Consider the following 12787-nt stretch of genomic DNA (forward strand, 5'->3'; position numbering starts at 1 on the left):
AGGATGATAATGGTATTTGGGTGGAAGATGAGGCCGGAATGGGGAGAGTGATTGAGACATATTTCGGTACTATCTTCACCAGCTTAAACCCTTTAGACTTTGATCAGATTCTAAATGGCATGCACTAGAACGTGGGAGTTGATGTGAATGGTATAACAGGAGGAGAATTTCGTGCTAGTGAGGTTCAGCAAGCTCTGAGCCAAATGGCTCCGCTTACAGCGCTAGGCCCTGATGATATGTCTCCTATTTTCTACAAGTCATTAATACTACTTTTATCTCTCTCATCCCAAAAATTAAAAACCCTAAAAAGTTTTAGATTTTAGGCCTATTAATTTGTGTAATGTCATCTATATATTAATTGCTAAAGTGGTTGCTAATCAGTTGAAGAAGTTTTTGGCAGTTTCAGTCCTAGATTCTCAAAGTGCCTTTCTCTTAGGTTGTCTTATTATTGATAATATTCTTGTAGCCTTTGAGACCTTGCATTATTTGAAAAGGAAAACCCAAGGAAAGTCGGGGTACATGGCACTAAAGCTAGATATGAGCAAAGCATATGATCGTGTGAAATGGGCTTTTGTGGAAAAAATTATGTATCACTTAGGAATGGAGGGAAGAATGGTTAGAATTATTATGTCCTGGTTAAAATCTGTGTCCTACTCTGTGCTCCTTAATGGCCAACCAGTGGCCAATATCAAACCATCTAGGGGTCTTCAACAAGGTGATTGTTTATTCCCATACTTGTTCTTATTGTGTGCTATGGGTCTTCAAAGCTTAATTCATCAGGCTGAGATGGATGGGAATATTCGGGTGGTGGCCATTTGTAGAAATAGCCCTTGTGTATCTCATTTATTTGTTGCTGATGATAGTGTGTTATTCTGCCATGCTTCAATGGAAGAGTGTCAAAAGATGTTGGACATATTAGAGGTCTATGAGTGGGGGTTGGGGCAAAAAATTAACCGAGAGAAAACAAACATCTTCTTTAGTTCTAACACCTCCCAACCTATCTAGTCTTGTATTCAACAGTTATTGGGGGTTCCAACAATAAGGCAATATGAAAAGTACCTAGGGTTGCCAGCTTTGGTAGGTCAAGAAAAGAAAAGAAGCTTCATTTACCTTAAGGAAAGAGTGTAGAAGAAATTACAAGGTTGGAAGGAAAAATTGTTATCCCAAGCGAGTAGGGAGGTGTTCATAAAATCAGTCATTCAGGCTATTCCAACCTACAAAATGAGTTGCTTCAAACTCCCTAAAGGTTTGATTGTAGAAATTGAAGTTCTCATCCGCAAATTTTGGCGGGGTTATGATGGAGATTCTCAAAAGGTCCATTGGGTTAGTTAGGAGAGACTTTGTGAGGTGAAGGAGTTTAGGTGGAATGGGATTCAAAGAAATTGAGAAATTTAAAGAGACTCTTTTGGCAAAACAAGTTTGGTGGATGATTAATAATCCAGACTCTCTTTACTTCAAAGTGTTTAAAGCTTATTGTTTCCCAAATTGCTCCATCCTTGAAGCCACGAAGTTCGCCACGGGCTCCTATGCTTGGAAGAGTATCCTAAGTGTGAGAGATGTCATATGGAGATGCATGGTTTGGAGGATTAGGAATGACAAATTAGTCTGTATAAAAGAAGATAAATGGCTACCTATGAAGCCCAGTCATGCAATCATCTCCCCTCTTCCTTTGGTCCAACTCGAGGCAAGAGTTTAATCTCTAACCAATGCCAAGGTGGGTGGTTGGAATAGTAATGTAATTCAACAATTGTTTCTCCCATATGAAGCTCAGATGATACTGGGGATTCCTCTTAGTCCTAGAGAACCAGCGAATAGAGTGGTTTGGTCTCTTACTCCCAGTGGTTTGTTTTCCACATGTAGTGCCTATAAATTGTTGACAGCTTCTGCCTCAGCTGGTGATGAAGGGAGTTCATCTCTAGAGCCTTAAAAAAAATGTTGGAAGGGAGTCTGGTAGTTGCGATTACCTAACAAGATTAAGCACTTTATTTGGCAGGCTTGTAACAATGCTCTGCCCTCTAAAGTCAATCTGGTTTGGCCTCAAATCTTGCAATCGGACACGTGTGAATTATTTAATGATGAATCAAAGACAACCCTGCATGCTTTCTGGCAATCTAAAATAGTGGTAGCGATTTGGAGTTCTTGCAACTGGTTATGGACAACAACTACCCCCCTCCCCTGAATTTTTGTGACTTAGTTTATTGGTTTTTGCAGGTTAGTGAGGATTTTAGGAAGGAAATATTTGCTATGATCTAAGAAGCATGGGCGCATTTCAAGATTCGGGTGCGAGTGCGGGTGCAGGTGCGGGACTCGGTAATTTTTGAAAAAATGGAGTGCGGGTGCGGAAATTAAAAAATTATTAAAAATATTTTTATCTTATATAAAAAAAAATAGACAAAGTATATTTGTATCAATTTTAATAATAGTTTATTATATTTACATATCACATAATAGATTAATTAATTTAATGACTAATAACAAAGTAAGAAAAATCACACCTGGTCCCACGTGCATTTTGCAAATTTTTTTTGAATTTCGGCCTGAATCTGCTGGTTTGACGCCAGTACCGATGTGTTTCGGCAGTTTTGCCCGATACGGACCGAGTCGGTGCGAATCAGCCCGATTCTACGCAAATCAGCCCGAGTCGGTGCGAGTCGAGAAACGGAAAAAAAAAAAATTGGACGCGGTATCGACGCGAAGGCAGCGGCATCACTTGCGCGTCACTGCGTCGGACGTGGGTGCGGCGGCCGTTTTTTTGCGTCCATGCATCCCAGGCTGTGATACTATGGTGTTTATGGAACAAACGGAATGCAATTCATTTTTGCCATCATGCTCATCCGATCTCCAGCATATGCAGTTTGGCGGGGTCTATTCTTCAGGAGTCTTTGTCGGTGCAACAAGATCATAGTGAAACACATCCCTCTGTTGTGCTACACCAGTGGCGTCCACCTGACATGGGAGTCCACAAAATAAACTTCAATGCAGCAATATTCAAGGCGTCCAACTCTACTGGTCTAGGTGTTATTGTACGTGACTGGCGTGGAGAGGCAGTTGGAGCTCTCTCAATGACTATCCCGATGGCTTACTCAGTGGCGGATGTGGAGGCTTTGGCATGTCGCCAAGCTATGAATTTTGCAATTGAACTTGGTCTTCAACGAGTGGTTTTTGAAGGAGATTCAATTATTGTGATCAACGCGATTTCTCAAGGAAATGCAGTGCTAGCTTCCTATGGAGACATAATTGAGGACATTCGTTTTTTATCTTCATCTTTTATGTCTTTTCACTTTAGTCATGTTCACCACATTGTTAATTTGGTTGGAGGTCATGCCTGAGGATATTGTGTCGTTGGTAGATTTTGATGTACAATTTTCTTTTTGTAAATAATTGGTTTATATTTTTGTCATTGCTTGTTGTAAGTGCACAATTGCGCCTGGACCCAAAAACACACGTGGGCTTAGGCCCAATGAGCCTTAAACAATGAAATTCGTAGAGTGTGTGCTCGCAATCTAGTTTAGTGATATTCGAAACTTGATGAGCAGGCTAAAAGATTACAGTGCTTGCAAATAAAGACAAACGGGAAAAAATAAACTTCCTCGGACGTGAGCCAAGGACAAATTATATATTATTTGTCTTTTTCTTTTCTCAAAGGCCACAGTTCTTAATATTCGTCCCCCCCCTTTCTTTGCCATCTTTCCTCCTTAAATACTTCTTCTTCTTCCCTCTTTATCCATGTGTCACACAAATCACCCTATTAGCCATCTGTCACATCCACCACCCTCTGAAAGTCTTTAAATTATAGCAAGAAGGCTGACTTCTACTATGCAGGGGTCATTTCCCCATTGATGTGGCCAGGGATGTAGGTGTAGGGTCTTTAATATGGAGGTAGCAGCCTTTTTATAAGATATCTCCCTCACACCGTTGCGTCTGGAGGGCGCTTAAGTCCCCCTCTTAACCAACGGTTTTTCCGGAACTCTGCCTTGATCTTTCTGGCAAATCCCAGGGTCATCGTGGATCTGTCCGGGGAGATATTCGTCCTCGGATGAGTCCTCGAACTCTTCGACTCATGGGCCGAGCTACAGTTCCAAGAGGCTTTTAGTCTAAAACAAACTAGCGCCCATCAACAAAGCCCGAGGCCCAAATACTTACTTAGGTCTTTTTAGTCCCCACAATAGCCCCTCAAAACTTTATTTTTCCTCATCCGAGGAGAAAAATAGGGTTTTGATCCGACCAGAGCTCCCTCCACACGTTTCGTACATCACTATGCGTGTGGGGGTCGTTTCATTCCTAAAAAATGCCGTTTGGCGCTTCGACTTCCAAAACGCGCGCATTTATGACTGCAAGTTACACCCTGTTCCCCACGTTCAACGGTGAGATGAACATCCAACGGTCCTCATCACCTCCTGAAAATTTGGGCGGGAAAAATCCAACTTCGAGGCCGCCTCCCGCACGTCATGACGTTTGGAAATCTGTGCCCTCATTCATTTCTTCAGAATTCAATCACATCAAAGCGTCAATTATCATCTTTTCTCTTCAGAAACCCGTGGAAACTCGCATAACTGCAAACTTGTAAGTCCTTACTTTCTCTACCTTTTTCTCCTCGGATTCTGTCATCGGCTTCCTTCTTAACCATATTCCTTCTTGAAGCTTGCCTTTTCCTTTCTTTTAGATGGGTAGATTTAAGTGTTTAGTTGATACCACCGCTGGGATGGAAGGCTTTAGGGCCAAATACCATATTCCCAGCGAGGTGGGTTTGAAATATTGTCCGGCAGAAGCCGTAGGTGATTCTAGGAAAACGGGAGAGGTCATTATCCCTATGATTGCCTTTATAGAAGGTGGGTTGACCCTCCCTATGAGAAGCGTAACTAGGGAGTACCTTCACAATCATAAGTTGTGCCCAGACCAGTGCGCACCCAATGTATTTAGGGTCTTAGGAAGTGTCGACGCTCTAAATGAGCAGATGGGCTTGAACCTCACTTGGCATGATGTCGTCTTCATGTATGAGTGTCACAAACTTACAAAAGTAGGTTACTACATTAAATCACGGTCTAGTGTAGATAGGCTGATTTCCTGTTTGTCCAAGTCTAATAAAGGCATGAAGGACAACTATCTCATCACCTCAGGCAACTGGCATGATGGCCCTCATTGCCCAGTCGTATGGGGAGACTTAGGTGTGACTCTTTAGGAGTTAATTTCTCTACCCCGAACTTCAATCTCAAAATTTTCTATTTGTTTATTTCCTTTTACACGTCATCCATTTCAATTTCTCATATGCATTGCAGATCTAACCATACTTGACTTTGCTGGTATTCTTTCTTGCAGATAAACAACTCGTGCGCCCTTATTTGAGTCACTGCAACGTTGCTGATCTGAATCGCGTCCTGCGCTCAGAAGTATTTATGAGTGAAGACTTGCAATTTAGAGCGGCCCACTTAATACTAGGGTACGACCTAATATCCTCGGATTTCCAGGAGATAGAGAACGCGATTATCGCGGGGGATAGGAGGCGTAAGAGAATAAACGTGGCAAGGCCGCACTTTCTTGCCGACTATGACATTACCGACGACCCCAACACCATCCTATACACGCAATCCATCGCGGCGATCCCTCTCTCAACGCACTCTCAAGCAACTGCTATTCCGGAGGAGCAAGTATCCTCTTCGCACACGTTGGACGACGAGATAGAGCGGTTTCAGCTCGAGGACGTTGAAAGACCCCAAGGGAACCAGTTTGTCGTGCTATCTGACGAGGAGGAAGAGCTCGCCGAGGCCTCCAAAGTTGCAGGCTTGTTAGTTGCCCATCCCGAAGACGATTCCGAGGAGGAAGAGATGGACGTGCTCAGCGGCCTTCTAACTAAGAGAGGCGAGAGAGTCGCCCAATAAAGAGCAGGAAGGTCTCAAGTTCCTTTGACCTTGCCACCACCCCCTCCTCCAGCCGATCCTAAACCTCCAGCTGAGGAGCCAAAGAAAAAAAGGAAGGGGGAGGCCGAGGAGGCTGCTGGCGAAAAATAAAAGAAGCCAAGACAGCAACCACAACAAGCCCCGCAGCAGAAACTGGACAAGGGCAAGGGACGTTCCCGTTCAGTTGAGAGTGGGGAAATTAGGGATATGGCTGAGGTGCACTGAGCGCCGGCTACCTGGTCCCTTGACTTGAGATTGGACGGAGCACCAATCTCTTGCCAGTCCAGCATTAGGGCACTCCAGCAAGGCCACACCCACCATCTGGCCGAGGCGTTGGAACGTTCCCTTCTGCTGCCCAAGGATATGGATGCTTTGGAGAAGATGAGCCAGCCTCAACTATTCCTTTCTTTAAAAAGGGACTTAGCTCTAGTATGTTTCTCTTCGTGCACATACTTCGTTCTTTATAATATTTGGCTATTTGTGAATGTTTTACTACTCCTAACCTTCTGATATTTTGTCACAGGCCGTTCAAGAGGTCTTTGCTGCTGAAAAGTTCGTGAAGGATTCTCCGAAGAGGGTCGGAATGGAGCAAGAAATTCGTCTGGAGACTGAGAAGTCCTTAGGCCAGGCCTTAGCTGAAAACGAGAGACTCTCCTCTCAGTTGGCCAACTTGAAAAGAGAAAGAGACGGCACCGAGCCCAATCTGAGAATGATGAGGACTCAAGTGGAGGGGCAGCGCAAGCTTCTTCATCAAAAGGATGATGAGCTCTCCCAAGCCCAGAAGGAACGCTCGGACTTGGAGAAGGAGCTTGAGCGACTGAAGGAGGAAGCTAGCACCTTCAAGCATTCTCTGGAGGCTGCAAAGCAGGCAAGTTATAAGGAAGGGGTAGCTGCAACGGAAGACCAGCTGACAGAGGCTTTCGCGGCCGTGTGCCGAGAATACTGTTAGCAGGTCTAGGGGGAAGCCCTAAATGTAGCAGGAGTTCCTTCAACCTCCGAGCTGAGGAAGTCTGAGAACATTTGGCTTCCCCTGGACATACAGGAGATAGAAGAGGCTCCTGCTGCTGCTCCTGCCCCTGAAACAATTCCTCCTGCTCTTCCTTCTATGATTCCAGAGCTCATTTCGGATCCTACAGAACCTTCAGGTTCCAACAAAGAGAAGGAAGGGAGTGGTGGTGCCGAGAAAGGCCTGAGTCAAAGTGTAGAACCTATCATCCCTCCAACCACTACAACAAACAAAGGAAAACAATTTATGTCTTCCTTTGAGCTGGAATTAAAAGACACTGTGGCTACCAGCACTTCTCAGCAAGACCCTCCTCTGAAAGCTTGGGGCCATGCGTAGGGCTTATTTTTTCTTCCTATACTTAGAATTTTCCATGTAGTGATATAAATCAACATAATTAAAGAAAGACAGTTTTATTTGATTTTGATATGTATTGTGTTTATTTCATCTTTTCCTTTTTATGCTTACCATAAAAGTTCTTATTAGCACACATCAAAAGAAGGAATGAGATAAATAAGTCCACTTTCAGCAGTTTAAACAATTAAAATTTTAAACAGTAGTACACATATTTGCCTTGTGAAGCAAAACGTTCAAGAACCTAACAAAGACTGACCTGGTTTAGCTGGTAAGCAGTACCTCCTTTTGCAAACCCATGTAATACTTAGGACTTGTAATTCGAAATGCTAATTCTAGTAAAGTATGGGGTCCAAGGATCCTACCTTATCAAATTTCTGCCTGACACTTAAAGATATATAACTTAAGACTCCATTTTAACCACGATTTTATTCAACAAACAATCAGATATCAATCTTAACAAGGTATGGGGTCCAAGGACCATACTTAACCAAGTTTCTGATATTTCATAACAGTAACTTAAGGTGTTAATTTCCCTAAAGTAGAAGGTCAGAGGACCCGGCATAACTAAGGTTCTGCTTAACAAATAATAAGATATCAATTTTCACTAGGTATGTAGTCCAAGGACCATACATAACCAAGTTTCTGTTTGATATTTCAGAACAGTAACTTAAGATGTTAATTTCCCCAAAGTAGAAGGCCCGAGGACCCGGCATAACTAAGGTTCTGTTTAACAAATAATAAGATATCAATTTCCACTAGGTATGTAGTCCGAGGACCATACATAACCAAGTTTCTGTTTGATATTTCAGAACAGTAACTTAAGATGTTAATTTCCCCAAAGTAGAAGGCCCGAGGACCCGGCATAACTAAGGTTCTGTTTAACAAATAATAAGATATCAATTTCCACTAGGTATGTAGTCCGAGGACCATTGGAACCCCTTCCACTTATTCAACAGTTGGAAGAAAGGCCTGCATCGATCAGCTGATCGGGAGATGAACCGGCTGAGAGCGGCGATCATTCCGGTTAATTTCTAAACTTCCTTTGGATTCCGAGGTGGCTGTAAGGTTTGAATGGCTCTGACCTGTGCTGGATTCACCTCTATCCCTCTATAAGTGACCATATAACCTAAGAACTTCCCAGAACTCACACCAAAAGAGCACTTCGAGGCATTAAGACCCAACCTGTACTTTCTAAGTACTTGGAAAGTGTCGTCCAAATCTTTCAGGTGCGCAGATATCGCCTTGCTCTTCACTACCATGTCATCCACATATATTTCAATGGTCTTTCCAAGCTGGAATTCAAACATCCTGGTCATCATCCTTTGGTAAGTAGCCCAGCGTTCTTCAACCCGAACAGCATCACCTTATAGTGATAATTCCTTGTTGGAGTAATAAATGCAGTTTTCTCCTGATCTTCTACCGCTAGTGGAATTTGGTGATAACCTTGGAAGGCATCCAAAAAATTCATCCGAGGATGTCCGACTGTGGCGTCCACTAGCTGGTCGATGCGAGGCATCGGGAAAGAGTCCTTTGGGCAGGCTTTATTCAAATCTGTAAAGTCTACACATACTCGCCATTTTCCACTCTTCTTTTTGACCACGACCGTATGCGCCAACCACTCTGGATAAAAAACTTCCTTGATAGCCCCAGCCTTCTTGAGCTTGAGCACCTCCTCTTTAACGGCTTCGGAATGCTCCTTCGAGGAACGCCGAGGGGGTTGCCTCCTAGGAGGAATAGCAGTATTGACGTTCAAATGATAACAAATGAAGCTTGGGTCAACACCTAAAGCCTCATAGGGGTCCCAGGCAAAAACATCAATGTTGTTTTTTAGAAAGTCCACTAATTCCATCTTCTCCTGGTGTGGTAAACGTATCCCAACTTGGAAGAACCTTTTGGGATCATCCGATACCAAAAACTTCTCAAGGTCTTCGCATACGGCCTCCTTTGCTGTCACCGCGTCGGGCGCACCCAGAGTCATTAATTACTATAGGTCTTTCACAGCCGAGGTCGAGGACTGCGGTTCGGTCTGATGCAGTATTGCGGCCGATATGCATTGCCTGGCCATCAATTGGCTGCCGAGAATCTCTTCAATGCGCTCCCCCGAAGGGAACTTAACCTTAACATGCAAGGTGGAGGAAACGGCTCCCAAAGCGTGCAGCCAGGGCCGGGCAAGGATGGCTGTGTATGGGGAATATGCATCGACAACGATAAAATCCACCTTGACCGTCTCGGAGCCAGATTGCACGGGCAACCGAATCTGTCCCTTTGGTATAACGGCTTTCCCTTCAAAACTTATTAACGGCGAGTCGTAAGGGGTGAGGTCCTCTAATTTCAACTTTAGCCTCTTAAATAAGTCAGGATACATGATATCCGCGCCACTACCTTGATCAATCATTACCCTTTTCACATCATAATTCCCTATCCTCAGAATAACCACTAGGACGTCGTCATGGGGTTGGATGGTCCCAACCTTATCCTCCTCTGAAAATCCCAAGACGGGCACACTTAGCTTCAGTCTCTTCAGCTTGGAGCCCCTCTCCTCGGCTTGGGAGTCCGAAATGGCCATCACCCTAGTAGGACATGAGCCAGTCCTGCTCGGCGTAGCAAAGATAACGTTGATCGTTCCCAAAGGAGGCTGAGATGAGTTGTTCCTCTGATTATTCGAGCCAGACTGACTGCCCTGCCTGTTAGGTTGGTACAGGTGCTGCTTTAACTTTCCTTCGCTAACAAGCTGCTCCAAGTGATTCCAGAGGGTCCGACAGTTCTCGGTTGTATGACCCACATCTTGATGGTATTGACAAAAGAGATTTTGATTCCTCTTGGTAGGATCCCCCGCCATCTTACTGGGCCATCTGAAGTAGGGTTTCTTACGGACCTTCTCCAGTAGCTGGTGCACCGGCTCTCGGAATATAGTATTAACTGTCTGAGGTGCCACCGAGCTAGACTAACCGGAGTAATCTCTTCTCAGCTTGTTGTTGTGATACCTGTCCGACCTGAAATCCCTTCTCTCCTGCGGGATAACCTTTGCCTTACCTTTCCCCTGCTGTTGGTCTTCCTCGACCCTTTTATATTCGTCAATACGGTCCATGAGGCGATGTACACTCCGTACGGGTTTTTTGGTCAAGGACTTCCTCAAGTCATGATCGGTTGGAAGGCCCACCTTAAAAGTATTGATCGCCACCTCATCAAAATCGCCATCTATCTCATTAAACATCTCCCAATACCTGTCGAAATATGCTTTCAACGTCTCGCCCTCCTTCATAGCCATAGACAACAGTGAGTCCAACAGTCGAGGTACTCTGCTGCATGTAATAAACCTTGACGCAAATGCTCTGGTCAGTTCTCCGAACGAACTTATAGATCCTGATTTGAGACCGTTGAACCACCTCATAGCAACAGGTCCCAAGCTAGAAGGGAAGACTTTGCACATCAAGGTCTCATTGTGAGAATGCACAGCCATTCTCTAGTTAAAGTGGCTCACATGTTCCACCGGGTCAGTCCGGTCGTTATAAATGGTGAAGGTGGGCTAGGTGAACCTCCTGGGGAGCCTCCCATTCTCAATCCTACGCGAGAATGGCGATTTGGAGAGCTGGTGCAACGTCTGGCTCATGGCATCATTCCCTAAGCCCCTAGAGGGGAGCTTCTTGCTCCTATGACCCAATAGGCTATCCTCTTCGCAAGAGGATGTTCTGCTGGGGGGCGACCATGATCTCAAACTGTAACTACTTCCCCGGGATTTCCCGGAAGAGACACTGGATGAGGGTGAAGCACGCCTCCGCTTGACGCGACGCAGCTTCTTCTTAAGGTGATCAATCTCCTTCTGCATGGCTTTAGCACCATCTTCATGGGTGGTACTGGCGCCTCCAGTGTGAGTACGACTCGTCCTAGGATACTCGGTGTGAATGCTACCCTCTCGATCCCTCCGGCGTTCAAGGCGTTCAAAAAGATCCTCCGGTTGCGATCCCTGAGATTCTGCATGGTGTGAGCCTAAGCCTGCCATAGTGTTCCAGTTCTTTTCAGCACTAGATTCCCACAGACGACGCCAATTGTAAGTGCACAATTGTGCTTGGACCCAAAAACACACGTGGGCTCAGGCCCAATGAGCCTTAAACAATGAAATTTGTAGAGTGTGGGCTCGCAATCTAGTTTAATGATATTCGAAACTTGATGAACAAGCTAAAAGATTACAGTGCTCGCAAATAAAGACAAACGGGAAAAAAGAAACTTCCTCGGACATGAGCCGATGACAAATTATATATTATTTGTCTTTTTCTTTTCTCAAAGGCCACAGTTCTTAATATTCGTCCCCCCCTTTCTTTGCCCTTTTTTCTCCTTAAATACTTCTTCTTCTTCCCTCTTTATCCACGTGTCACACAAATCACCCTATTAGCCATTTGTCACATCCACCACCCTCTAGAAGTCTTTAAATTATAGCAAGAAGGCTGACTTCTACTATTTAGGGGTCATTTCCCCATTAATGTGGCCATGGATGTAGGTGCAAGGGATGTAGGTACAAGGTCTTTAATGTGGAGGTAGCAGCCTTTTTATAAGATATTTCCCTTACACCGTTGTGTCTGGAGGGCGCTTAAGTCCCTCTCTTAACCAACGGTTTTTCCGGAACTCTGCCTTGATCTTTCTGGCGAATCCCAGGGTCATCGTGGATCTGTCCGAGGAGATATTCGTCCTCGGACAAGTCCTCGGACTCTTCGACTCATGGGCCGAGCTACAGTTCCAAGAGGCTTTTAGTCTAAAACAAACTAGCGCCCATCAATAAAACTCGAGGCCCAAATACTTACTTAGGTCCTTTTAGTCTCCACACTTGTCTTAAATTAATTTCAATTAATAAAATTCAAAATGCAAAAAATATTCAAGATTTTGTAATTAATTACATACACTATTAGGAATTAGATTTTCATTAAATTTATGGTTAGACATATGGTGTAATAAAATCAGAAAAGCTAACTGAGGAGGTTAATTAAGTTTTAAAGACAAGATATTTCCTAAAAGATTAAAATCATATAGACTTGGAATTAAAATTTGAACTTGAAATTAAAATTATATGCTTTAAACAAGAAAAGTCTTAGAGAAGAAAATCATTCCAAAATTAAAAGTCAATTAAGTCTTGGGAGATGATTCAAAGAATAAAATGTTTCCACGGATCCTAATCAATCAAGAGTCAAGACTTAATGATGAGAATAAAGATGGAATGTTTCTAGGTCATAATCAATTAGGTTTAAAAATCTTTCTCAAATATAATTGATCTTAAATGATTAAGTCAAATTAAATCATTCTTATAAGGCAACTTAAGTAACCTTCAATAATTAATTCAAATCATATTTGAAATTAAATCAAAGAGTCAAATAAGGAAATATGTTTGGGGATAATTAAGGACTATGTCATTTCTCAAAAGACTTTAAGGTTTGAATTAACGAAGGTTGAATTGAAGGAACATTTCTTAAACGACTTTAGAGACGCTTGAGTATTTCCAGACTCGTGCCAATGTTTAGTTCAAATCGAATCAAGGAGGTTGAGT

Source organism: Castanea sativa, chromosome 4 (genome assembly GCF_040712315.1).
Source record: "Castanea sativa cultivar Marrone di Chiusa Pesio chromosome 4, ASM4071231v1".
Taxonomy (NCBI): domain Eukaryota; kingdom Viridiplantae; phylum Streptophyta; class Magnoliopsida; order Fagales; family Fagaceae; genus Castanea; species Castanea sativa.